Genomic DNA, 27,395 nt, shown 5'->3' on the forward strand with positions numbered 1-27,395 from the left:
AAGGTTAGACAGAGAAAATGCAATGTTCAGAGAACACCTGCACCTCCACCAGAATCAATGCATGTACAGCCAATGTGCTTTCACCAACAAAGGGTAACAGACATCATATTTCACTGAAAAAGACAACTCTATAATTTTTTTTTCCCAAAGCTTACCCTGGATATGGTCCTGGAACAATACAAACATCAGGATGTCAATAATCTGAATGAGAGAGCTGGATGAAATGCAATAGCTGATGGGCAGCCTTGTCACAAGACTGGCCCAGTTTGTGCATATTTCTGCTACAGATAAGGAGGGTTTTGTTGACCAAAATCAATGTCACAGAGAAAGAAGCCAAAGGCTCTGCTTCCATGTTAGAAAATAAGCCAAGAATCTGACAGCATCAAGATTAGTTTTAGTTTGAGTGTGTGACCATTGAGACCAGTCCAAAGATTTTTAAATTGCCTAAACTTCCATAACCCATACAGGCAAATCACCACCTTACATTTCCAACATCATTCGATTAAGAGTCTGGCATAATTTACCCACATGCAAGGTGGTGTCATCAACCTCCAGCATGATGCAAACTTTAAAAAAAATGCAAATACCCAGAAAACCACAGAGCTGCAAAGAAGCTTAACTGACATTAAATTCAATGATTTGGACAAGATCTAGAACCAGACTTATCTACAAGCAGAGTTGGTTCAGGAAACATAATCATTTTGACTGGATGTCAGAGCTCTTTTCAATAACCTGTGTTCCTCTAGTGATGGTTCTATTAGAAATATAGGGCAAGTTTACGTAATCTGTGCAATTAATTCCCAGTATGTCGCAAGAGAGACCCACACATTGTTTTTCACAGGACCACTATCTTTTCTCCTTGTGAACGAGCCTACAAATACTGCACAGAAATGTCCTGAGCATATCATCTGATGATGGTATGTGTGTCTCTTTCTTGGTTTTATCCACCAAATCACATGGACACATTTGGGTTTCTAAATATTATGCTCAGCTTCCCCTTTTGAAAATCCTTAAGGCTCATTTTTCATAGCTATCAGAATGCCACAAAGTTGTCTGAGATCTATCTGCCCAATTTCCTCCTTCCACACCTAGAACTCATAGTGCCCATCTTCCCAAAAGCCACATAGAAAATCACATGCCTGCATTATTCCCAGATAAAGTATGCTCAGGTTTTGTAGGTAGGCATCATAATTTTTTAATGTGGAACAATTAATTATAATCCGTACTGGTGCTGAAACATGGGTAACGTTTCAAAAAGACTGTCTCCTTAATCTTCAAGCAAAAAGCCAGGATCTCAGACTTGAGCAATAGCCTCATCATTCCTTGTGTAACTGAAACAAATTTCCCAGGTACTTAAATAGTACTGTTGGGATCTTGTGGATAATGATACCATATAAGTTTGCTAAGACAAAAATGTTCTTAATCTCAGTGAGTTACACACTTATCCTAGATATTTCTCTCGGTATCACCATTCTATGATCTCCTATATCAAGCAGTACTATTTCAGGGATGAGAACCTGAAATGATCCTCTGAAATGATGATACTCTTGTTTGGGCATTAATAATCTAACTGGTACTGGAAATTCTGCGTTCTACATCCAGTTCAATTCAATTCAATAAAATTTTGAAAAGTTTCTTCTTTATCTGGATGTCAGGAAAAAAATTCATTATTTATTTTCAGTTATTTCTATCGGAGACACTCTCTAATGGAACAATAATTTTTCATAAAGTGCATATCTTCAATTCTGGTTTAAAGGGTTCAGAAACATAAAATTCAACACAAAGAAAAAAGGCATTTCTTCATAAATGAGGGAGAAATACTAATTTTAATAGTAATCATTATATTTGACATGAACTCTTTTCTTCTTCATTCCTACAAGATGCGAAAGAAGCATCTGTCATTTCAAAAACAATGAAATAACAAATGTGATGCAGTTAGAGGTGCCAAAATGGGAGCTAAGTGTTTGAGTTATTAAAACCTTTCTCAAAGAAAGTAAAAAGGAAGAGACATTTAGGTAAAATGAATAAAAGCAAAGACAAATTGCTAAGTTGTTATTTTGTCTGATTTTTGAAATGTCCATAAAAGTCATGTTTACTCCTATATATACATTAGGGAAAATAAGATGTTTCCATTGCTATGACATCTTTGTTTCATGTCAATACTTTTTATTTGCTACCATAAATGACTATTGCATGCCTTAATATTGCCTTTTCAGATTTATTATTACCAAAATCATCACTCCCAAACCTTTTAAAAAGGAATCAACATAGAAGTTTAAATTACCCATCTGTGACCGCAGCTCCCTCTCTAACAGCAAAATGAATGAAAGGGTTTTCTTTCTAAGGGCACAAAAGAATGAAAGGGGGCAAGTCCCCAAAATTAAAAGGCAAAATGTGAGCCTAAAGGATATGTGATCGCAGAAGCTATGGTCACAGGAGGTGTATTCCACTTCCAAAAGGGAGGGAGAGAGGGCAGAGAGAGATTAGCAGAAACGGATGTATGCTGCCATCCTAAGTATAGCTCATGGAATTTCAGAAGACATAGGAACAAAGGGAGTTTCCAGTTATATAGGGCAGCTCTGAGCTATAGTTTTGTGTTAACATCTTAATAGCATTCTCTTTCTACAAGATTCAACAACCACACCAATGAAACAACTACCTTTTATTGAGTACTACAGGGTTTTCTACATAGACTATTACATCTATTAATAACTCTACATAGATTATTACATATATCATTACAACTACCTTTTACTGAGTACTACAGGGATCATTTTTGACTGACTTTTCTACACAGATTATTACATCTTATCCTCACATCAAATACATCTATTCATTGCTAGCCTACAGCAGGGAAGACAGCAAGCTGTCTGCCTGTCCTGTCTCTTTAGTGTTAAGTTGGCTGGCTGATGGCTCGTTCAATCACTGGATTCCCCAGGTCGCAGAAAAAGCAGATGAATCATTCTTTAACAAAGCTCAAAATTTGAACCAAGTAGCAAAAAAGATTCTCTTCCCACTATTATGCAAACTCCACAATCATGGGGATTTTTGCCTATTTTGTGTACCTCTATATTAACCCCAATACTAAGAATAGTGCCTGGCACATAGTAGGATTTGTTGACTCAGTGAATGAAAAGAAGCTTAAAGCCCTACCTGGATTCTAATCAGTAATGGCTATGTGACTTTGCTGTGTTTCTGCATCCTCCACCTAAAGGCCAAGATATCTAATCATGCAAAGACCTATGAAAACTAATGTGGCAATAAAGTTTTTTCTTAAACTAAATCAACAGCCACTAGAGGGTACCTGAAAGTAAAACCAGGTCATGTTTCTGGAGGTTTGGATCTCATGAAGGCTTTGGTCTGGTTAAGCTCTGTGATAGTCGGCTTATCCATTCAAAGAGAGCTAGGCATATTTATTGATCTGCTACTGTGCAGAATATTTTGTGGCCTTCTGGACAGGATACTGGGGAAAGGAAAGAGATGGTGCTTGCTAGGAAGCAGCTATGAAACTAATTACAGAAGTCAGCAGACAAAGGGATTTGAGAGCAAAGCAACTCAGAGGACTGAAGCAAATAATATAAACATATATGACACTACTAACATTAAACTTAGGGTTTTCTCAATGTCTTCTTGAAAGCTAATTTTGAAAATCTATCTTAATGAAACTAAAGAATATAAGTAAGGAAAAACAGAGACAATGGAAAAGATATTCTCATTACAGATAAAAGGAGGGTGCTGAACCTTTGAACTGATGATGCACATGTGGTTGAGTTTCTTCAGGCTCTTGGTGCTTTCTGAGTTTTTCTGAGAAAGTGAAGGCATCATTAATTGCATGATTTATCATAATTAAACTGGCCAAACATCTAGGCCTTGCTTATATTGCTAGGTGACAAAAAAACTGGATAAAGCAATGTCTTTCTCTCCTTTCTTCCACACTTGACTTCTTTCAGTATTGCATGGGGTTTCCTCTGAGTGCTTACTCTAACGGTCCTCATGGAAGTGTCATTTCTCCCCTTAGGAGGAAGTGCCACACAGTTCAGGGGCAATGGTGTTCCTATTACAAAGTGGAAGATAGTATGTTCTCATCACATGTGCCTGCTCTGCCTCCTCTTAAATGCTGGGGTCTTTTGTTTTTTTCCTCCCTGTTTTGTTTCTTCCTTTCTTTACATTGTCCAATATAGTGTTACATAAAATTACATATCAACACCACTGAAGACAGTCATGAAAACAAAACAGTGCCGTGTTGAGATCAACATATTTGCTAGAAAAAAATGTAAGTGTTCAAGAAATAATTCTTACTCTCCTCAGACTTTCTGAAAATAGGTCAACTTGAAATATAAAAAATTCATTTGACATTGGCATTTATTTTGGTAGCAACATTGTGTTGGAATTTTTCCTCACCACAGTTAAATATCTTTTGGTGTGTTTAAATGGAAAATGCAAGAGAATAACAACAAAACTACCTGAGAATGGGTGTGAATGTACTGCAGGAAAAGGGTCCATGTTCAGGACCTCAAGTGCTGAAGAACGGATTGCAGAAGTGTGTTCCATCTGATGTCTCTTTTCCTGGGAGACAAGGAAAGCAGCCAGGGGAGTGAAAGGAGCTATGTGCCTTCAGAGAGAGGACTTACAGAGACTCTGGTACAACAAATGTATGGCATATGAAAATAAATATGCAAAAGAGTGTCTCAAAGCCTTTATTTCCAAGCCGTCAACGGTTTGACTTGTGTTTGGGGCCATGCTTTAAATACTCGCGTTTTGAATAAATGTTCCAGGTGAAGAATGCCAGCACTAGACTCTAAGTTCCTTGGACAGAGAGGGCCCTCAAGCCAGTGTATCTTCCAACTGTTTAGTGCAGAGCAGGAGCACTATCAATACTAGCTTGCTGAAAGGATAAATGAATACATTCCTGGGAGGAAAACATTTTCAGGAGCCTCACAACACATTGATGGAGCAGAATCTGCGTTTTTTTCTTTTGTTTTTTTTCATTGTTTTTTTTTTTTTTTTTTTTTTTGCAATGTGTCCACAGCTTAGCCAGTAGGTACTTTCCCACTTAAACCATCTGAATTGGCATGTGTTTGTTTGTGGCAGGCAGCACTCAGGCTCTGGGTCCATCTGTGGCCATGCTGATTGGACTCCAGATGCCCTGCTTTTAAAATAACTGAAAGAGACCATGTGGTTGGTCATCTGTAAGAGAAGGGCTGCAGTTTGAGTTTGGCCTACCTATCATCATTCAATGTGAGAATTACGATCACACCAGCATGCTCTACCTAAAAAGGCTGACATGGCCCGATGATGTCAACCTCCTGGTAACTCTTGCCTGCTGTAAGACTGACTTTATCTGATATTCTTTTTTTTTTCCTTTTTAAACAAAACACTCTTGTTTAAAGGAGAGGTGAAAGAGTTGAACGTAACTACATTCAAAACTAAAAGCATTTTCAGGTGAACATCTGCATGATGGACTCTCCTACTTGGGTGTTCCCTGCACAAACCTGACAATAAGACCCTTCAATCCTAGCAAGCCAGAGTCAAAGAAAATGGGTGTTTGCTTTTTGTAATGTTCATATTTCAAAATATTTAATACTTTTCAATGATCTTATAAAAATAAATGCTGGCATAATCTCTGTGAATTATTAGAACCTGCTATCATTACCTGTTACTAAAGAAAGAGGAAAAAGCAGATTCTCAAACCATACTAAATGAAGGAACTGGCAGAAACTATTGATACTTGGGAGGGACACGGTCAATCTGAACTCAGATGATGACAGATGTTGGTGTGTGGTCCCAGGGCTGAATGGGCCATTTAGTACTGAAGAAAAAGGGTTAAATTGTGCGCAGAAACTCCCTGGGGAGTCCTGATGATGAAGTTGAAGATTTGGGGATTTTATTCATGGAGTCTACAATGCCTAAGCTAAGTGCCTGGAAGAGGTAATTAGCTTTGTACATGGTTGTGATGGGCACAAAAAATAGTCTTAAAGTGTACCTTACAGACACTTCAATAGAAGAAAACTGTTGGTGCACCTAGTGCAAACTGACACTTCAGAAAGAAAGATGTGAAGTTAACCCACCCTCTTGGGTGTCTGTAATGTGTAACCTTGCACTTGAAAGGAAAATGTGATGTGGCATTCCTATGACAAATGGAACAATCTGGTCCCTGAAATGGAGGCTGAAAATCTGGCATTACCCAAAAGAATGGAAACATAAGAAAGTGCGGTTTTGAACGTTTAAAAGAGTTTACATCCAAACTATGGATGTGGAAATTGCCAGGGTAAAATTATCCAAAAAAGAATCAAATTTACAATTTGATATATCACAGAAATGAACTGTCTGTCAATCTTATGTAATATGAAATATTCAGCTTCTGAGCTGTGGGCTTATTTGTGAAAACTTCAAGATTTTAAAGTAGATAAGAAAGGAGAAGCCAGTAGTTGCATTTGTAACATATAGCAAGGTACTTTCAGAAGTGGAATCTTTTTTTGTTGAGTAGTCTCCTTAATAAAGCCTAAGGCCTAATCTTTGGGAAAAATCGTATGTAGTGGGAGAAATTATTACTGTTCTTTACTCATAATGATAATTAGGGGTAAAGAAGGAGGGAAGGAAGGAAGGAAAGAAAGAAGGAAGGAAGGAAGGAAGACCCAACTGTCAAAAACTCTCCTGCAAATATATGAAAGTAGAATATGAAATATTTGGAGGAATGTATTAATATGATGAAGGCTGTAGCAAAAATAAATATAAAACTGTGAAAACAAAATGGGTCATTTATTCTTTATTGCTAGCACCTAGCAGAGAGGACTGTTCATAATTATAGTTAAGTATTATATTAAGAATAGCATTTCCTTGTATTTGATAAAGTCTGCTAAATAGAAAAATGTGTTCTATGCCTCAAAGATTACATATTTTCAGTGGAAAGAAGATATAAAGAAAGTAAAGAACACAGTGAGATCCTGTTGCATCTCAAAACATGCATGATGACGAGAGAAGTAACTTGAATCTCCAAGTACCAAAGAAGTCTAAGCATATTTACATAAATGACTACTTTTAGTCAGTCTCACAAGGCATTATTAGTATCCTAATTTTAAATATTTATGTGTGTGCATATATAATTTGTGTAATTTGAATCTTGGCAATTTGCAAATGTAAAAACAGCAGATCCCAGGTATCTAAAATCCTGTGTGGTTCAAAACTATCCTTATATCCTAGTAGACTCCGTTTTCAGTTCTGGGAGCACTAGCTCTCTGCTGGCAACTCTGTGGCCTGACCACTCATATGGGGCTTGGGCATACCCCCAGATGCCAATTCCAGATTAGGCCATGATTGCTCTACACTTCAGAGACTCCAGCAGGAGCAAGGAGAAGATAGCATGCCAGCCAGTGGAATACATTGGCTATTTGCTCTACTGGCAATCCACTAGGCTCCCCAAGATGCCACACTTAAGGTGATGCTGCAAAACTGAAAAGAAATGCTGCCCATCCAAATACTAAAAATGCTCTGTTTTTTAGGTTTCCATTTTATTTTAATTTATTAAAAAATATACACTTCCAAAAATTTACACTTCTATATTTAGGAATACTTTTCCCCAAAAATGGATAAGAACAAAGTCAGAGATTATACTTTACAATGAATAGTTGCAAGACATTTCTGAGGGAGGGACATTGTCAATTTCCTGAGAGGGAAATTTGTGTTCTCACTTACTTTATGAGTTTCTTCTTCTTCTTCTTTTCTTCTTTTCTTCTTCTTCTTCTTCTTCTTCTTCTTCTTCTTCGTCTTCGTCTTCGTCTTCGTCTTCGTCTTCGTCTCCGTCTCCGTCTCCGTCTCCGTCTCCTTCTCCTTCTCCTTCTCCTTCTCCTTCTTCTTCTTCTTTCTTCTTCTTCTCCTTCTTCCTTCTCCTTCTTTTCTTTTTCTTCTTCTTCTTCTTCCTCTTCTTCTTCCTCTTCTTCCTCCTCTTCTTCCTCTCCTCCTCCTCCTTCTTCTTCTTCTTCTTCTTCTTCTTCTTCTTCTTCTTCTTCTTCTTCTTCTTCTTCTTCTTCCTCCTCCTCCTCTTCTTCTTCTTCTTCCCCTCCTCCTCCTTCTTCTTCCTCTCCTTCTCCTTCTCTTTCTCCTTCTCCTTCTTTTTCTTCCTCTCCTTCTCCTTCTCTTTCTCCTTCTCCTTCTTTTTCTTCCTCTTCTTCTTCTTCCTCAAGAATAGAAGTACTGCAGGTGACCTTCAAGACTTGCTGACTTCCAAAGTGCAGTATTTTGGAGTGATACTGCATCAATACCATTGCAAAATTTCATTATAAATTAACTTGTCATGCATTATAATCCAATTTAAGGCTAGATTACATTTCCTTTTAATTAACTAGAAGGACACTTACATATCTTTTACTCTTCTTTTAATCTAGCACCTCTCTCAAATATATTAAGAAGTGATCAAAGCTACAAATAGAGTCCAACTTCCAAGGGTCAATGCACAAAGATTGCTGCTTCTTTGAGAAGAATCTGAAAGTGACTTATCCCTCTCTCACATAAGTTATTTTAAAATGAGGAATATTGTACTAAAACATCTAGTAGAATGCTTGGAATTCAATAATAACTTGATGAATTAGTTATTTAATGAATTAATACATAAATTTAACTAGTCATGAGATTATGATACCTAATCACAATGCAAAATGACTGTGGTTTCATTCTTAAATTAGTTCCCCATTATCATTATCACTGCCACAAATCACATTGCTAAATAAAACTAGTTTTACTATGATACAGTTTGAAATTTTGAATAAAAATTAAGTTAAATGTCAATATAAATAGTATCAATTTAAAACAATTTAAATATACTTATTGGAGACTCACTCTGTGCCTGACAGTATTTTGATTAAAGAATACAGGATAATAGGACTAGCCCTTAAAGAGTCACATTTTAGAGTGGAGGAAGCTGAGTCATAGATACATGAAGCACATCAAATATTTCACTCTAGGGGTGAGGCAGAGCCTAAATTCTGACGGATTGGTTCTGGGACTTCAATTTTATCCATACGCTTTTGAAATGAGTGAGAAAAATAGTTACTACATGCCCGGCAATAAATACTAAAGGCATGCCATAGTGATGCCAGTGGCAATTCAGGTGGACAGAACCACAGGGGATAGTTGAGGTTGCATGTTTATTCTAACCTTTCCAAATCTCAAAAAAACCTGTTTACTTTTATAAACATAAAGACTGAGAAGAGATAGAAAATAATGAATTAATCTGGATGCCTATTTGCAGTGTTAATCACACTGTAAAGCATGTTTGTGGTTGAAATATAATTACCCATTTAATCAAAAAATAGAAAAGTAAAGACAATGGAAAAATTGTTAATAAAGCTAAAATTAAGAAGTACATTTAATAAAATGTGCAATAAAAGGAATTTAGTCTATAAAAAAGGTATGTTTGAAATTAATGTCAAAGACAAACTAAAATAAAAACCCTAACCTACACACAATGAAATAATTTAACAAAAATTTTAAAACTAGTTGAATAATGCCAAAAGAATGTCAAGATTAATTAAATAAACATTTAAATTATCATAAAATATGTTTTGTGCTTGGAATAAACGTCAAAATCAAAACAACTCGAAATCACTAAAAACAAAGTCAAGAATAATTTTGCAATATGACTTGGGCTAAAATTTCTTAAGAATTCAGGGATATTTTTGTGTGGAGCCACTGACTGGAATCTTTTGTTCTAAGCTTGCTTCCCTCTACAAGAAACCAGTAAAAAAAAATTCAGAAAAAAATAAGTTTGTGGGAATACCCTATAACTCCATTTAAAGAAAGTAAATTCCCTTCTGCTTGGTAGGTTTAGATTCAGGGAATGGTGTATAAGTGACAACATCGGTATTCTTTTGTATCATTCTCAGTATATACTATTTATTAATCTCCTTGACTGAGTATCCCCCAAGTAGGTTTGCCACTTTTAATCAGCTCCTGCTTCCAACCACTATTATTTGAACTGCAAGGTTGGAGTTGAGGTTCTGAGGATATGGGCACAGATCAGTTGAGCCATCATACAGTGAGCAATGATCTGGGTGTTTTAGAAACCACAACAATGCGCACATTCTATCACGTTTCCTTTAAAAAACCATTAACGAGCAGGATACATTTTACTGCCTTCCACATATTGTGCACACACTAACTAAATACCTTGATGAGAACAAGCATTACAACGATGACTAGAGTATAGCCCTGCCTTCTAGGAGACTCTAGGGGAAGTTGTATTAACTCTTTAAAAAATGGAATAGGGTTCATTAAGTAGCTCTTCATCTGCAGCTGCGCTTTTGAAAACGAGGATGGTTTCATGAACAAATGCAATATTTACCCAGAGGATTCTTTTCTTGTTTCTCAAATATAGGAAATGACTAAATCCTGAATGTTTGATATAACCCTCTTACCTCCAAATGAATGTTTTCACTATACAAAACAGCTCAGTGTTAAAGTCATTTGAAAAGACCTATTAACTACTGCAATGTAGAACTAGATACATGGATGTATGTATGTGGTATCTAAGTACACATTTTGATTCTGCACATATTTTTAGAGTGTCCATGTATAGCACTTTGCTCAGAACTTTCCACTTACTTTAAATTTTTACTTCGAAAACAAGCTCTCATAACTTCATGAGAGTTTTATGATCTTGTTATCATATTAAAAAAAGCTTAGGCCGTTTATGATCTTGTTATCATATTAAAAAAAAACTTAGGCCAAGGGCAATGGTGTTGTCCTTTGTATTTATCTACATAAAGGCCACATAAAACCTAGGACTCTGTTCTTCTTCTAGTCCTGTATTCTTTCCAAGTTGCTTTTGTGCATATGTAGACAGACATAAATATAAACCAAGACACACTTATATTAAACTCGTGTATTCTGAGTTAGGGTGGTCCACTCAGCTTTTAACTTTTAAAATCATTCCTTTAAGATCTGCAAATTCATTGGCCTCCAAAGGAGCGAAAAGTTTGTTTCTTTCAGTGACCTAAAATTTTTCATGTAATTTGAATGTTGGAGAAGTCTCACTTGAATTAGGTTACACACACACAAAATAGCAGGTGGGCTAAGTCACTCCGAGTATGCAAGTGACACTCCTCTGAAGCCCCTCCCTGAATGCCAGATCAGGCCACATAGCAGCCTGGAGTTGGTTCCAGCTCAGAGAACAGAGCAGCAGCTGCTGGGAGTTGGCAGCAGCCCAAGTCTCAGCTGTATTCTTGGCCTTCTGCCTCCTCCAGGCACTTACCAGGGGCGCGTGACCAAGGAAACAGCTGAGCCCCCACCTCAAAGAGGAAACGCAACCGCCACAGCCCCCGCCGCCACCTGCTCCGGAGCCAAACAACCAACAAATTCCTGCTCAATTCGAAGGGGTAAAGCGGACTGCTGATTCACTCCTAGGAACGCCCGGGCTGTTTCCACTGAGGATAGAGGCATCGCTTAACAGGAATGGAACGTCATCGTGAACGCTCTGGCAGAGCCACCTGGGGACTTGAAGTTGCAGGGTATCAGAAATGATAGAATAGCAGTTACCAGAGTCTAGGGATCGTGGGGGGGATGATGGAGAGAGTCTGGTCAACAGGTACAAAGTTACACTCAGGAGGAAAAAGTTCTGTTCTAGAAGTTGCTCTATAGGGTAACTATAGTTAACAATATTGTATTGCATATTTTCAAAAAGCGAGAAGAGAGGATTTTTTAATGTTCTCACCACAAAGAAATGACAAGTATTTGAGGTGATGGATATGCTAATTACTCTGATTCGATCATTACACAATGAATACATGTGTTGAAATACCACATTATACCCCATAAATATGTACGTGTCAATTAAAAACAAAATCAAACTTTAAAAAATAGATGTTCAAGTCACAGGGTTCTGTTAAGATTTCAAACGTTGCTATAGATATTGTCTGCAAGATTTTTTGAAGATACTCCTTTCTCAAACAGAGATTTTGATTTTCGTTTTATAGTGGGCTGAAAATTTGCCAAGAACATGGACGACTGGACAGTTCACTTTCATGTGCAACAATTTCCAAGAGGACCCTCGGTTACAGAGCATAATTACAAAACTAAAGCAAACATGTTAAATGCCCTGCACCTTTTTTGAGATGCCAAGTATGGCCTTCTTGGGTGCCATGAAGCATTAAGATAGCCTCAGGCATCAGCACACATTCCAGGTCCAAATCCAATTCCCACGGCCCAGCAGGCAAGCTGGGACGGTGGAAATGAGAGTATATGGCCCAGCATTACTCCGGAGGGCTGTGGGGGTGAGCGTGCCACTTCCCAGAACCGTGGCTCTGACAGCTTCAACTTCACTCACGTCAGTGCTATTAAGAGATGTTCCTAACTTCAAACATTGCGAAATCTCACCCCACTCCGAGGACACATCCCTCCAGATCTGTCTCCGATCAACACGGGAAGCTGTGCTTTGTGCTATTAAAAATTTCTCTGGAACAAGAAGGGCAAAATGCTGATGCTTCATGATGCATACGGGGGGATTTGTTACACAATTACCTCCATTTTGTGCACATTTAAAAAATTTCCATAATAAAAAGTTCAAAGTATAAAAATTTGTCTGGGGATTAAATTATTGTCAGATGCAACAACTATGCACCCAAACTGGGCTTCAGTCCAGGTGGGAGAGACTCTGATTTGTAGGTGATTGATTATTAGTTCCAAGGAGAATGTGAGGGGTTTAAAAACCGTATAGATCACAGCTTTTTTGAAAAAACTGATCCACATCGAGTGAAGGCTTTTCTCCCTAGCAGCAATACACAATTTTTATTCAATTCTGGGGTAAGCATTTAGATACATTTGCTCTAGGCATCATGAAGTTTCTGTTGTTATTTTTTTTTAATTTGTACAAATTTATAGGGTACATGAGAAATGCTGTTACATGTATACAATACATAGTGATAGAGTCAGAGTATTTAGGGTGTCCATCACCTGAGTACAGTATCTTTTTGTTAAATGTAGTCACTCTACTCTGTTATCAAACATTGAATCTATTCCTTCTGTCTTGCTGTGTGTTTGTACCCTTTAATCTACTTCTCTTCATCCTTTCTCCCCCATGCCACTCACCCTTCCCAGCCTCTGTTATCTATCTTTTTACTCTCTGTCTCCATGTGATCAAAATTTTTAGCTCCCACATATAAGTGAGAATATGCAATCTTTGTTAATTCTTTTTACCCTTCTGGTAGATTTCACTTGGTGGACACAATTCTCCCTTCAAGGTCTTGTTGCCTCTTGTAGAACTGTCTCTGCTGCAGAGCTGCACTACCTCATGCACACTCTTTCCTAGAATAATCCATATCCAATAATTCAATAACTGATCAAGAGGGTACTAGAAGCCCTGAGATCTCAACCCTTTGTGGGACTCTCTGAAGGTCATTCCAGGGGCAGAGCTTTCTGCAGGATCAGCAGAGGCTGTCCTCATCCTCTGGCCTGAACTGCAGCTCACCTTCTCTCTCCGCCCAGTCCTGCTCCCCTCCCTGTCCCTCTGTTGGGTGGGTCCCAACAACTCTCCTTGGTAAACATCCTGCACACTCAACTCTATCTCAGAGTATGCTTTCCAGAAACCTACGTGCAACATCACAGGACATCCTTTTGGAAGGGTTGAAAATGCTTTGCAGCAGTGATAAAACCCAGGTTAAGGATCACCATTTTGCTTTAAGCGATTGTTAGCTCCCCTTAATCACCTCTCTAATACCTGGCACCTCATCACTGCTCCAAATCTCGCAATATTTATAAAAGTATTAAAACTACATACAATATGCACATGTATGCCAATTGGTACTGCTGAGTTTGCTTATATGGGACCACATATTTAATTCTTAAAAATAAACCACACACACTATGATTCTTTCCAATGGTGTGAATTCTCTTCTACACCTGAAATCTCATCCTATTTTGACCTTTAACTCTCAGAGGCCACTATAATGCTACATAATTCTCTAATCTCAAATCCAAAGTATGTCTACTTGTGAACACCTCTGAAAATTATATCCTCAAACTTAATTTTAAAACCACTAATAGCTAACACCAGGCCTGACACATAATAGGCATTCAAGATATTATGATTACATATTAGTTAGTGCCCATAAAGTGTTTCAAAACTTATACAAATTATCTAATTTATTACCTCACAACCACAAATAGGTATGTCACTGTCTCCTTTATACACATGGAACAACTAAAATTCAGTAAGGTCAAGGAACTTGCCCAAGGTAACACAATAAATACAAAGGCATCCACTGTGCCTTACTCTCTCTCCAGGAAATATGTATTACTGTTGCCAACAAAAGTACTCTTTTGAGAGATGAGGCAGGACATAAAAAGGTCAATGAGAATTGAATACTGTTGATTTCTTGAATTTTATAGCCGGTCATAAGAAATTTATAAGTGTTCTGATTTCTTTATGCTGTATTTATTTTCAAGTTTCTATACTCCATGCAGAGAATGTATACTAGCAGTTCAAAGATTCTAATAAAGGAGCTGCCTAAATAATTATAGTAGCAACTAACACTTAACAGCATGTTTCTATGTGCTGAGCAGTATTCCATGACTTTTACTGGTAAAGACTGACAGAGTCACTTTATCTCTTTTCCTCTTTTTGTCCCATTGTTCGCCATTTCTCCTTGTGGATATGCCTGGAGGAGGTGAAGTTTTAACAGTACAAATTCACAATTCTCATGATGCAACTCAATAACTGATTTTCATACTGTGACAATGAATCAATGAGAGAATATTAAATTATATTCTGTATATGATGTTTTACAAGGCTGAGATTTGTATTTAAATTGGTCGAAGTAAAGCACTGGGTCTGCTGGAAAGTCCAGTTTTAATTGTACAGATAATCCACATGTGTGTGATCATGTGTGTAATTAGGCCTTGTTATGCCAGTGAAGTTGATAAACTATTATTTACCCAGCTCCTACTAGGTGTAAAAAATTCTGGTAAAAATTGTGAGATGCAAAGATAGATGTAGCCCTGTACTTGCCTTTAAGAAATTTATAATCTGCTGAAAACAAGGAGTTACTCAATTTAGCTTTCCAACTACATATTTTCTTTGTTTTTCAGTAAGTATGCTAAGCAGTGAATTCCAAATGGGTCGTTATAGGATTGTTCACTAATTTTCAAGATAAAGGGTTAAATTAGACTAATTCATTATTTAGGGAAAAAACCCACAACTACCTCTCATCCAGTAAGATAAAGACAGTAGTATCCCACAAAAAAGAATAGAAGGATTTACTCAAAATCCTCAGTCAAAAGATAGTAATTCTCCTTACTGATAATTACCCATCAAGAATCTGATAATTATCCCCCAAGAAGTGAACTTTGAGAATGAAGTTAGTCATTATCTTAACCTCTTGTTACACACACTTGAGAGTTAGAAGCAACCTTCCTCTGTCTTTCCTTGAGAGTTCAAGTATTGCTCTCCTTTTCCAGACCTTTCTCCAAGGATGGCATAGAAGAGATTTCGAGGGCAAAGACTATAGCCAATAGCAAGGATGGTTTGAGGGGGCAAAAAGTGAAGTGTACTTGTATGGTGTATGTGCAGGTAAGGGGGTGGAAGCAGAGTAAGAGTTTGGCCTGCTCACGTCTGGAAGGATGGGGCCAGAGGCAGAAGCTGAAGCTAAGAACAAATTCAAAGAAATGCAGGAAAGCAAGGGGTCCTCTGGTGGCCGGGCCGATCATTTATAGACACCGTCTTGTGTTTTATTCAGAATTGAGAATAGACCAGCCCCCTGTGTTCTCCTGGAGGAAATGGAAAGAACCATGTAAATGCAGATATTTAAAAGATTTTTCAATAATTTGGAAGTGATACCTCATGATTATTTATTAAACCACCTCTTGCATTGCTCTAGGTCAAAAAGGGGAAAGAAGTCAAGGTCCAAAAGCTGAGGATCCCTGAGAAGGATGCCAGGAAGGCTTGTCAGGGCTAGAACATCGATCTGTCCCTTGGCAAAGCCTCTCATGCTCTCCCTGTGCCAGCAGATGGTGCAATGCACACCTGTGACTCTTGTCATAAAACAGCTCTCTGATGTTTTTATTACAAGGACTTATGTGACTCTTTACACACCCAGGTGTCATTGTGGACCAATGTCTTTTGACTGAGCTGCTCCTGAACAATATAGTGCTTTTGGTATAAAACAGGAAGCCCCTCCATCAGTCAGAACAACACACCAGCCACCTTTATTCTCTAAAGGTTTTCTCCTTTTGAGAAACTAATCTTACAAGATGTGATGAATTACTGCTTTAAACTTGTATATTAACCAACAAAACGGGATTCAACCCTTTACTAACAAATCTCCTAGCTCTCTATCACCCACTTTTCATGATCTGTTCCTCCTCTGTGTTCACCTTGATGTCTCTATCAGGCTACACACCTGCACTTCAGCACTTATCCCAGGGCCTTGAAATTATCTGAGAGTCAGGCTGTAAGTTCCCCAAGGGCAGGGATTGTGCTTTGCTTATCTCTCGGTCTCTAGGACCCACCAAGTTGTCTAGAATACAATACGAAATGAATACATGTTTCTAAAAATGTAAATGTCTTCTATAAATCTCTTCTAATCATCTAAACCAGAAAGGTGTATTAATTTTTCAATTGCTTAAAACATTAACTATATTATATTCATATTATCATATTTTAAAATGTGTTTTGAAGGCATAAATTTAACCAAAAAAATCTGAGCTTGTGTGCTGTGTCTACATGAAGAACACAAGTGTCTGTGGAGTCTGTGTGCATTCACAAGCACGTACGTATGTGTACTGGGACGTAATGTAAAAAGTATATCTTAAAATGGGTCTGTGTAAAAAATGTTGCGAGAATAGATGACATCGTGTTTTCATATCTATTTGAAGAAAAACTTGCAATATACATAGCTCGTGTCTTGATTATCAAAGTCAGCAAGAGAGAATATGTGCTGTGTGGGGTTCCTGCTGTGAAATCCAAACATTATCTGTGAAATTCAAAGACTTTATCATTTAAATATGAGGATTGATGCCTCTGATGAAGATAGAGCATCTTAGTTAAAACAAACAAATGATTATCTTGGACAACAGTGTAAACAAGACCCTAATTCATGAAGCTGCTAATTGCTCTTCCCAGCTGCAGAAGATTGGCCTGCACTCCATCTCTCACTACTCACACTGTGAGTAACATTTGAACACTCTCTCCTGAAATTCAGCACAGCACAGGTCCAGCCTTACACATCAGAGCCTGGGGGCCAAAAAGGAGTCAGTTCAGAAAGGAACCTAAAAGGCAGCTACTTAAAGGAATTAAGTGCTTCATTTTATAGACATGTATTTACTTCTATGGCTGTGCTGGAATTAAGCTCATATTTAAATTACTTTATTTCCTCACAAGGCTTATGGGTATGTCATCAGGAGAAAAACCTTGGCAACAGTCTTTGTAACCAAGAGAAATTGACATTGCATATCACTTTTTGAAAGTAAATCTAAAAATTGGTACCTGGATAATCATCACAAACTCCCAGAGTTGTTCATATTTAATTCAACTTAAATACAGATATCTTAACTCATAGCAAGCAAATAATAGGTAACGTGTTTTCATACATTATTTCATGTACAAAATGCCAAAAAGAACACTTTATACATAGTGTTTTTAATCCTCATTACAACGAATAATTCATTCATGGAGAGAAGAAGAAAGAAAGAGAAAGAAAGAAAACGGTTCAGAAAGGATAAAATTCCCTGCCCAAGGTCAAACGGCATACAAATTATTCAAACACAGTTCTCAAAAACCCATGCTTTTTCCACTGCCTGCCATCACCGTGCCCAATCTATGAGTCTGGAATGTGTTCACCAAGAAGGGAATGCAAGACTCACCTATATAATCATGGGTACTGATTAAAGAAAGATGCCAAACCATGTAAAAACTGTATCTTTTATCACAAGAGAGTATTATTCCAGTTATCACTATCCAGAAATGTGCAATTACTTTTTATCAGTAATGTTGCTTCAGATATCCCACTAACATACAAAAGTGCAGACTCCACACTTGATTCTCTAGTAATCTTAAAACTGAGAACCAAATTAACTATAGAAGCCCCTGTTACTGTAGAGTGGATGCATGACCACTGGTCCAAGGCCCAAATGTTGTCATATCTAGGAGAGCTATTTCCAAGGTTTATGGAGCCTCACTTCTACCACCATGCTAGGATTCAGGCTTGGAGATTACTTTGAGGAATGGAGCAGACCCTAGGCTGTTGGAACCTCAACCCACAGCTGCCTTTAGGACTAAGTCAACTGAGACTATCTCTGAAAAAAAAAAGAATGCCTGTGGGAACATAATCAGAGTTTAACATAAGAATGAGCAGCATGACACTGAATGGAAGGAAAATCTCCTGTTTCTAAGATTTGGATTGGAGTTTTGTAAACCTCTGTCTGTTCCACAAGTTGAATCAGAGAAAGAGTGAGGAGAAGGGTTCCTCAGCCAATTCTTCTCTGCTCAACCAAGGAAGTTGGAAAAGCAGATTCATCAGGCTGGTAGCAGGCTTCTCAGACAAACTTCCTCTTGGAAAAGCATCTTATTTAACCAGGCAGCACTTGGCTCTGACTGTCATGAGAGCAGCTTTCTGGTTCTGCAAGGGGAAAGTGTTCACAGGATAGGAGACACCGTGCTGTCAAGCTTGCCAACCTATCTGCCCCCACAAGAGCACCACAACGCTTCAGGTATCACCAGGCATTTCAGCTGCCCTCTCCCTCTGCCCATGGCTACAACTCTATCCACACCTGTGTCTATACCAGCAGATCCACGTATCCATTGGCATCCTGTATAGCTGGGCTCCAACGCTAGAATCTGAGTGCATTCCCCAGTTGATGCAACCAAGTCATTTCTGTACAAAGGTTTATGAATTATCTAAGGGCTGGTGGGTCATATGTAAACTGTATATATCTGTAATAGCTGTATATATGTAAACTGATATATATTAACAAATATATCAGTCTGTGGTAAAAGGAGGAAATATAGACAAAAACAAAACAAAACAAAACAAAACAAAAAGCAGGTAAGTGTTATGGAACGATTAACTGCGTGGACTCTGAAGCTGGACATCGAGGGCTTGAAGATTGACTCCACCACTGACTGTGAGCAAGTTACCAAATGTGTTTGTGCCTCAGTTTTCTCATCTGAAAATGGAAATAATAAGGGTCCCTACCTCAAAAGTGGTTTGGAGGATTAAGCACATTAATATATATAAAGTACTCAGAAGAGTACTTCACACAGAGTTGCCATTATAAATGTATTAGCTATTAACTCGTTCACTGAGAGAAACATATGCATTTATTCAACAGATGTTTATTGATATCACCTGATCAGAGCCCTGGCTAGAATTAAACTGCCAATTCTTCTGGAGACCTGATCTTCCAGATATTTCTAGAGGCCTTAGTGTCTTTAAAAATTATAGCTATTTCAGAATGGTATGGGCTTCCTTCAGAAGGCATTGGGCTCTTCAAGTTGTGAATGGATGGCAATTTCTGAGGGCGTGTACATATATGTGGGAGGTAACTGGATGAAATTCTAGGGCTGTCAGTTTTTTACAGTTAGTCTAAATGAGAGGAATAAACGTGTCCATGAAAATCATTTTTAAAGCAGCAAAGTTTACAGGAAAGGATTCTAAGAAAAACACCAAATGAAAAAATAGGGGAAGGGTACCAGGGGTAACACAGTTAAGGACTATGTCAATCAGATTTTTCCAAATTCCAAAATTTGCCTAGGATCTCTGCCCGGAAAAAATGGAATTAGTACCATTTTTGAAGAATGCTTCTCATAGAGATCATATCTTTTTTATCTCTTTTGTTTGAAATAAGGCATATTTTATTTATATAAATTGATACTTTTACCTCATATAACCGTGCAAATTCAGTTACTTGATGTAACTAAATGGTACTGTAATTCTGCCTTTTTTAATTTTAAAATTATTATACAGTAAATTTGACTTGTTTAGGGGCTGTATGGTTTTATTAATTTTAACCGTTGTATAAATTTATATAACCACCATCACTATCAGGCTACAGAACAGTTCTAGTTTTTTAACTTCCTCATACGACCCCTTTACAGTGACTCCCTCCCATATGACTACGATATAGTCATATCTCCTAGCAGTCACCAATCTGCCCTTTGTCATGATAGTTTTATCATTTTGACATGTGATATAAATGAGATCATACAGTCTGCAATGTCTTGAGATTGGCTTCTTTCACTCAGAATAATTCCCTTGAGACCCATCCAAACTATTGTGTCGATTAGTAGTTCACTCGTTTTTATTGCTGAGCAATATTCCACTCTATGGATGTGCTGCAGTTTATCCACCCACCTTGTAAAGGACATTTGAGTTGTTCCTAGTTTGGAGCAATTAAAATAAAGCTGTTATAAATCTTTGTCTTCACATTTTTGTGTTGCCAGTTTTAATCTCTAATGCTCACCAATTTTTATTTTAAAAATTTCCTTGATTTTTAGAATATCCAGTCTTGTGGATTAGGGGATTATTATTATATCTCAGTGGATTTTATAATCCTACACTGGAAACTCTTAGTACACACAATCTTAGAGAGAAATTTGTATTCAATAATCATTCAAAATAGAGGCTGCTTAACTCTGTCTAGTGGAATCTGCTATCCTCATCTACTTTAAAAATATGTTTCAAAATAATTTTAAATGAAAGTAAAATCAAAGTTATTCTAAGATTAGTTTGTTTTGAAATTTTACAGTATTCCTTTGTTTTTAGATTATAAAATCTCAATCATACAAATTCTACATTCTGGCAAAAAGTTGATGTTTTAGATCAGTGGTTGTCAAATTCTGGTTCAAGTACTGGCAACATCAACATCACTAAGAACTTGTTAGAAATGCATATACTTGGGCCTCATCACAGACCTGCTGAATCCAAAAATTCTGTATTTCAATAAACCTTCAGGTGATTCTCATGTATATGAAGTTTTGAGAACTACTGCTTCAGAAATAACTCTCCTATGTGATATAGAAGAAGTGCCACCATCTGAGATTTCCCCTTGAGATGACATAAGAAAACTCACATTTACTTCCTTCTGTAATAGTATTCACTTAAGGAATAGGATGGCTCATTTGTGTTAAAATATGGGCCCTGAATCACCAATTGGCATTTAAAAGACACAGTACAGCTCATTTTGGTCACTGGGGCAGAGCTATGAAATCAAAATCTAAAGTGTACAGAAATCTCTGAGTCCTCATTTGAAACAATAAATTCATCGTCTTGCTCTCTATTACTATCTTGCCATTTCATCAGCTGTGATGCGCAGAGAAGAGGGGTACGGGCGAGTTTCCTCTCTTCATTGATTCTCTTCTATTATCCTAGCCTTAATGGGATATTATTTATTAGCAATGAAAAAAGTGAATTCAGAAAGAAAAACAGTAGAAAATAAGCTAGCCTGGAGCTAGCTTATTATATATATATTATAGTAATAATAATAAAGATTATTCTTTTTATAATAAGAAATCTCAAATATATACATATATACATGTATATATCAATATACACATATATATTTATCAAAGAGTATGCATATTTATTTTCTGTTATCTCTGAAGAAATATTTCTCAACAGTAAAATAAAGTTTATCCCCTTGTCGTAGGTTAAAACTTACCGGAGTAAACCCAGCTAATGCATATGATGAATTAGGTTAAGAAATTTGTAGCAATATGTTTTATGTACATAATGTAAAATATATTGATATCAAATAAATCCTTATATTTACCTATAAATATTATTTCTAAGATTTTCCATTTCATCAAGTTAGGTAAATGGGAAAACAAAGAAAATTATTTTGGTTGTTAGTTTACTTCAGGTCATAAGATTTAATATTTAATCAAAATAAAGCATTGTCTTTAAATTTTTCTTTCCAAATATTTTAACAAAGGCACTACCTTTGACAAATAATTAATAAACATGTTTATTATACCTACTATGCTTAACTTTTATTTCATGGTAGGGCTGAAACATCTGTTAACCTCACCACTTCCTTTATCTGAGAAACTGACTCCTTGAGGGTAGAAAGATAAAAAGGCCACCCTGATCCTGCACATCTGCTAAAAGCAACCGTCACCCTCTGCCAACAAACACGGAAAGCACAGTCAAGGAATGAGCGTGTGCATTCCAGGTGTTTGGTTCACTTGGCAGAAAACAAACTGAGGACAAACAATCTGTGAAGAAAGCTCACGTGGGCTAATTCTTATCTAAGTTTTTCAGAACATAATCGCAGGAGAAACGTATTAGTTAGAAAGGATAATTTCATCCTCAATATTGGTAAATTCCATACTTTATCTATCTGGTGTTACTTCTCCCCCATGGGGCAGAAGACAGGTTGTAAATAAATAATGTAGTGCCTTTCCCTGAGTTTACAGAGGAATATCTTAGAACACGTATTTGAAGAGCAAGGTAATGTGCCTTAACTGTAAAGAATCACAAAAGAGTAACTTAAAACACGCACTTAAAAGCTCAAACCATGTGAATCCATTAGGAAAAAAAATGAAAATGCAATTTTCCTTTAAACTTCACTCATCACTTAATATGCATCTTTAAAACCATTTTTTCATCTATTTGATCACCATTTATTTTCTGAAAAAATAATATTTTCTCTTAATCACTTATTCCTAGGCATCTATTTGTTCTTAAGTGTGAACCATTGGATCCCCTAAATAAACCTCATTGCTTCAAATTAAGATGGGTGGTGAGTGCAAATATGGATTTAGATATGCTGTAGTATTTTTTCCTTATTTTTTAACTTAATTATATAATATATCTTGTTGACACTTTATAAAAGCCAATGCTACAGAATCTGACAACCCTCCAAATTTATTTTACTTTTCTTTTCCAGTTATTCATGGACTGATACAATATTTGTGACTCAAACCACAACTTTATAGTATTTTCAAAACAAATATTGATATACATACAATTTCAGTATACATATTCTTAGACGTTTCAATGTTTTAATGGATAGTCAGTACGTGTAGAGAAAGCAGGAACAAGCTATCATTTCTATTATGTGGCAAGTATTTTATACGTGACTCATGAAGAAAATATTAAACTCGCAATGGTTAATGAACTTGGCTAGGTGAGTAAGAGGCAGAGATGGAATTCAAATTTAGATCACCATGATGTCAAACCTACCCCCTTCCTATGACACCGGGGGAAAGTGTGTCCCAAAGATACATAAAATCAGGAGCCGATAGTCCATGGCATCATTCGTGCCATAAACGGCAACCACAAGTATAGATCTGTGAAGCATGCAGACAAATTTCCGTGCACTTTGTGGCAGTTTCAAAAGTTAATTTCCATGGCCTTCTTTGTCATGGCTTCACTGTACCTACTTCCCTTAGCTCCTGATTCTTAGTTAGATGATACCCAGATGAGATAATCGAATTCTCTGTTTTGCATGGCCATTACATATTACAGGGTAATTCATGTTGCAAAGAAAAAAATTAAGGATGAAATATACATCTTTCATGCTTCCTTAAACAAGAATCCCTAAATATATCATAACAGAGATAATGTCACTGCTATGACCCCAGCCAAAAAGCAGATAAGTATGGACATTACATAGGCACACAAAGTCCTTTTCACACAGGAGGGGGTCTATAAATACCAGGTAACATTTACAGTACAAGACAATAAAACAAATTATTTCTTTGAAATCACAATGCCACATGTAGCTTTTGATCAAACATGATCCAAAGGTAAACTCAAAATCAGTAGAAGAATACTGACTTTTCACTTATCACTGTCCCTGTGCCTACAGCAAATAATACTCACAAGGCTACAGAAATCTTGGATTTCTATACAGATAAGAATTTTTGCCTGGAGAAGCAAGGTAATTCAGAGTGCAGAAAGAGCGAGCCAAGTGAAGTAATTCCCGCAGAGCAGAACAAATGGCACAAATGACCTAATCAATACAGAAATAAGTACAGATTTCCTCCACAAATGGCCACATGGTAGCTTCCCTAACAAGTTCAGAAAAACATCACACTCCTTTCATGTAGATCTTCTTTACCATTTATCGATGTACCTCATCAGGAATACCTACATTTTAGCTTTCTGTCAATTCAATATATTAGGTAAGTTTACCCAGACTTGCAGTAAAAGATATCAGCCCATTCAAGTTTGTAGGTCTGCTTCTGTCTCAATGCTGTAAATGCCTTGGCTAACAGTGCAAACCGTTTGATCCCTGCTTAAGCCTAAAGATCCAATCAATAAACGATGAAACAAGTGATATTTCCTCATCCTTTCTTAAAACATAAAAAAAAAATCTATTTTCACAGCTAGATCAAAACAATGAGGTAATGTTTTCAGTGATTTTAGAAAAATTGATTTTAGAGCTCTCTTCTCTTGCTAGATCCTTTGGGCAAATCTTTTATTATACAAATGGCCTTCTACTGGATATAACCATTGGTTTTATCTGCAAAGTGAACAAGTCACAAGTTTACTGTAATTTTATTTGAAATCATTCTTAGTTCTTAGATAACAGTCCCAAATTGCTCCTGGAAGGATGCTAAGACTAAACTCTCTACAGTATTACTAGACAAATCTAGGAGGCCTCTGTGAATCACCACTAGAGCCACAATCTTACCCAAAGCTGAGTCACATTAGTAGATTATAAAATACTGCATGGAATTTTGTGTACACGTAGAATTCTGAATCACCTATGAATACCCAAATGTCTTTTTCAAAGTCTCTACTGCCCATTCAAGCTTATAAAAGGTCAAATCCTGCTGTCTGTGCAAGGAGTGCCTTCTAGAAACAATGACCTGCACTCTATGTGTTCACAGATGGCCTCTCCTCACAGAACCACTGACACGGAAGCGTTCGTCATATAGAGTATAGCTGTGTTAAAAACAGATTCCAATTATGCCTGAACAAAATACCCAAGGTAACTGCCACCTCATGAAAACATTCTCAAGACTGGGAGGGGTTTTATGGGGATGCTTTATTTATGTGAGGCCTACGCAATCAAGAAAATACAGTGATAAGGACATAAGAAACTCTGAAACTATGATCACTAGAAAATGAGTACCAAGAAATGAAGTAAGAAGTTTATATTTAATTATTAGAACAATCCCCTTTTAGAAATGAAACAGCTGAGGTTTAGAAAGCTTAAGAAACTTACTAGTAAGTTGCAGAGTTAGATCTGAGCCCAGGTCTGGGAACCCAGATTCTCTTTTCTTAATCAACTATTCTTGATAAGAGCACCTTCTAATAATTTCACTCCTGTTAGGTAGCATTAGTGCTTACTTTCAGGGCTAAAGAATAAAGCATAGTTAACATTTATGAACAAGCCAATAAAAATGGATGCATGAATATTATACAAAAAACTGTCATTAAATAATGGAAATTATAAACTGGAAGAGATCTCAGATATCATCTGGCATAATCCTGTTGCTTACAGGTCATTTCAAAAAGTAGGTTCTTTCTCAGTATTTCAGAACAAGGTATTTGAACAAGAGGCAGGTCAGAGGCAATATATATTTCTCCAGACATCTCTCTGCCTCCAAATATCTAAATTGTTTTTGCTGCCAATGAAAAAATAATGCATCTTTTTTTTAAAAAAAGATTATCCTTCAGATGACCTACAGATCAAATCTTTTATTCCTCTGTGGTTTTCCTACAGAACCATTTAAATTTCATCTTCCTCTGATCACAGGCACTATTTTTAATTTATTAAGGATTAATAGATTTTATAATATTTTATAATTTTTTTTTCTGAAATGATTTTCCTGTTTCCTTTCTCAAACACACAAATGTGGAATCTCACAACAAATTCAAAGAATAACTTGTCTTTTGATAAACCTAATTTTTAATTCTAAATACGTAGGCTGGTTCATATATTTTCTATACTTTACTCTGATCAGGCACCTTGAACTGTGGATCCAGTTCGCAATCCCAATGTAATTTCAATCATTTACTTGCAGCCCTAGTAACTAATATAGTAAATGTATGATTTAATGGGATTGAAAAAGAGCATATGACTGGCTCATACTAATGTCATATACATTTGTCTTGGTTGATGGTGTTTTTTCTTGTTGGAGAGCAACCTGAATGATGGTTTTACTTTGTGGCCTATTACCACCAACAGAACTTTCCTCCCCACCAAAGCTTCTCAGTGGTGTGCACTCTTCCATGTTTGTTTTCTGGAAACAATATTTTTCTACCCTCAAAGTGTACTCCCTAGGGATTTCCTAATTAACTTTATTGGTAAAGAAAGATTTTTCTAATTTGTTGGAATTAATTCATATTGCTTTATCATCCAAGATATTGTCTACCTATAACTTTGAATTTTTGTCAAACTCTCAATTACTCAATTCATTGTTTAGAAAAGTTAAAATGCATCCATCTCATCCAAGTGCCTATAAAATCCTACACATCAAGTTCTCCCAAGTATTTAGCCTGAGACACAATACACAGAAAACTTCAATAAATACTTGAAAAATAAGAATGAATAAATGAGTGATGGTAATGATATCTGATGCAAAGACAAGCCTTGTTAGCTGTCACCCAAGAACTCAGCTGGCTACTCAATTTGGCTTCCATGGAAGTTCCCTTACTTTGAAACAATGTGTTCTCGAATATATTTTGCTGGCTTCCTGATGAGAATATCAACGGTGTCAAAATCTATTGCCTTCTACATGTTTCTGAAGCCTGCCACAGTCTCAGAGAAGAAAGATAATCTGTTCCTCTTCTCTCTACGTTAAGGTATAAGGTTTTGTTTTTTGTTTGTGTGTGTATGTGTGTGTTTAAAGTGGATGGGTGAATGGAAGTTCATTCCATCAACATTACACTTAGCATTTCTTAAAATGTTGGAAACAAATTAAGAAAGCAAACTCATTTCATTTGTAATCATCTGGACCCCTTCCTTTCAAACAAGATTACTTTTATAGATCGGGTAAAATGTGAATTCAGTTCTCAATGGTCCAGTTGGATTAAATGATTTTCTGTTTAACTCTGGTTAATCCTATCATTTTTCCAAAGTAGCAGGAAGAGAAGAGCTTCCTATAGCTTGGTGGCACTTGTTCTGCTTAAAGCAGGAGGGGATTCTGAAAGTCCCCAATTGTTAATATTCTGTTCTCCCTTTGTCCCTCACCCCTGCCTTCTAATTCAGCACTGTCTACTTGCTTAGTTCTTTGGAGGAGTGAATTCCTTCCTCACATGCTGGGTGTCCTTCACCATGGTTAATCCCTCCAAAGGCACACATCCAGTAAAGATGGGTTGCCTCTAGCTCTGTGTAACAATGATTTGGAAATATTTGTAAACGTGCTTTTGCCTCATTCTTTCTTCCAAGACCATATTAACTGAGTGTTAATAAATTCCCTGTCCACTTATATGGAAAGGTAATGTTTGTAGTGA

The 27,395-nt window shown here is 36.8% G+C and overlaps 1 protein-coding gene across 7 annotated transcripts in view; it reads right to left on the reverse strand.

The window, feature by feature from the left end:
* Positions 1-27,395, reverse strand: part of ARPP21 (cAMP regulated phosphoprotein 21) — a 157,433-nt gene that overhangs the window by 119,559 nt on the left and 10,479 nt on the right. Inside the window, exon 1 of one of the 7 annotated variants that reach the window (XM_030812159.1) lies at positions 156-498. The exons of the other annotated variants lie outside the window; for them this stretch is intronic. The gene's annotated coding sequence lies outside the window, so the exon portion shown is untranslated. Of the gene's footprint in view, positions 1-155; positions 499-27,395 lie in introns of those variants that run through there. 7 annotated transcript variants of the gene reach the window in all.

Source organism: Nomascus leucogenys, chromosome 4, assembly GCF_006542625.1.
Source record: "Nomascus leucogenys isolate Asia chromosome 4, Asia_NLE_v1, whole genome shotgun sequence".
Lineage (NCBI taxonomy): Eukaryota > Metazoa > Chordata > Mammalia > Primates > Hylobatidae > Nomascus > Nomascus leucogenys.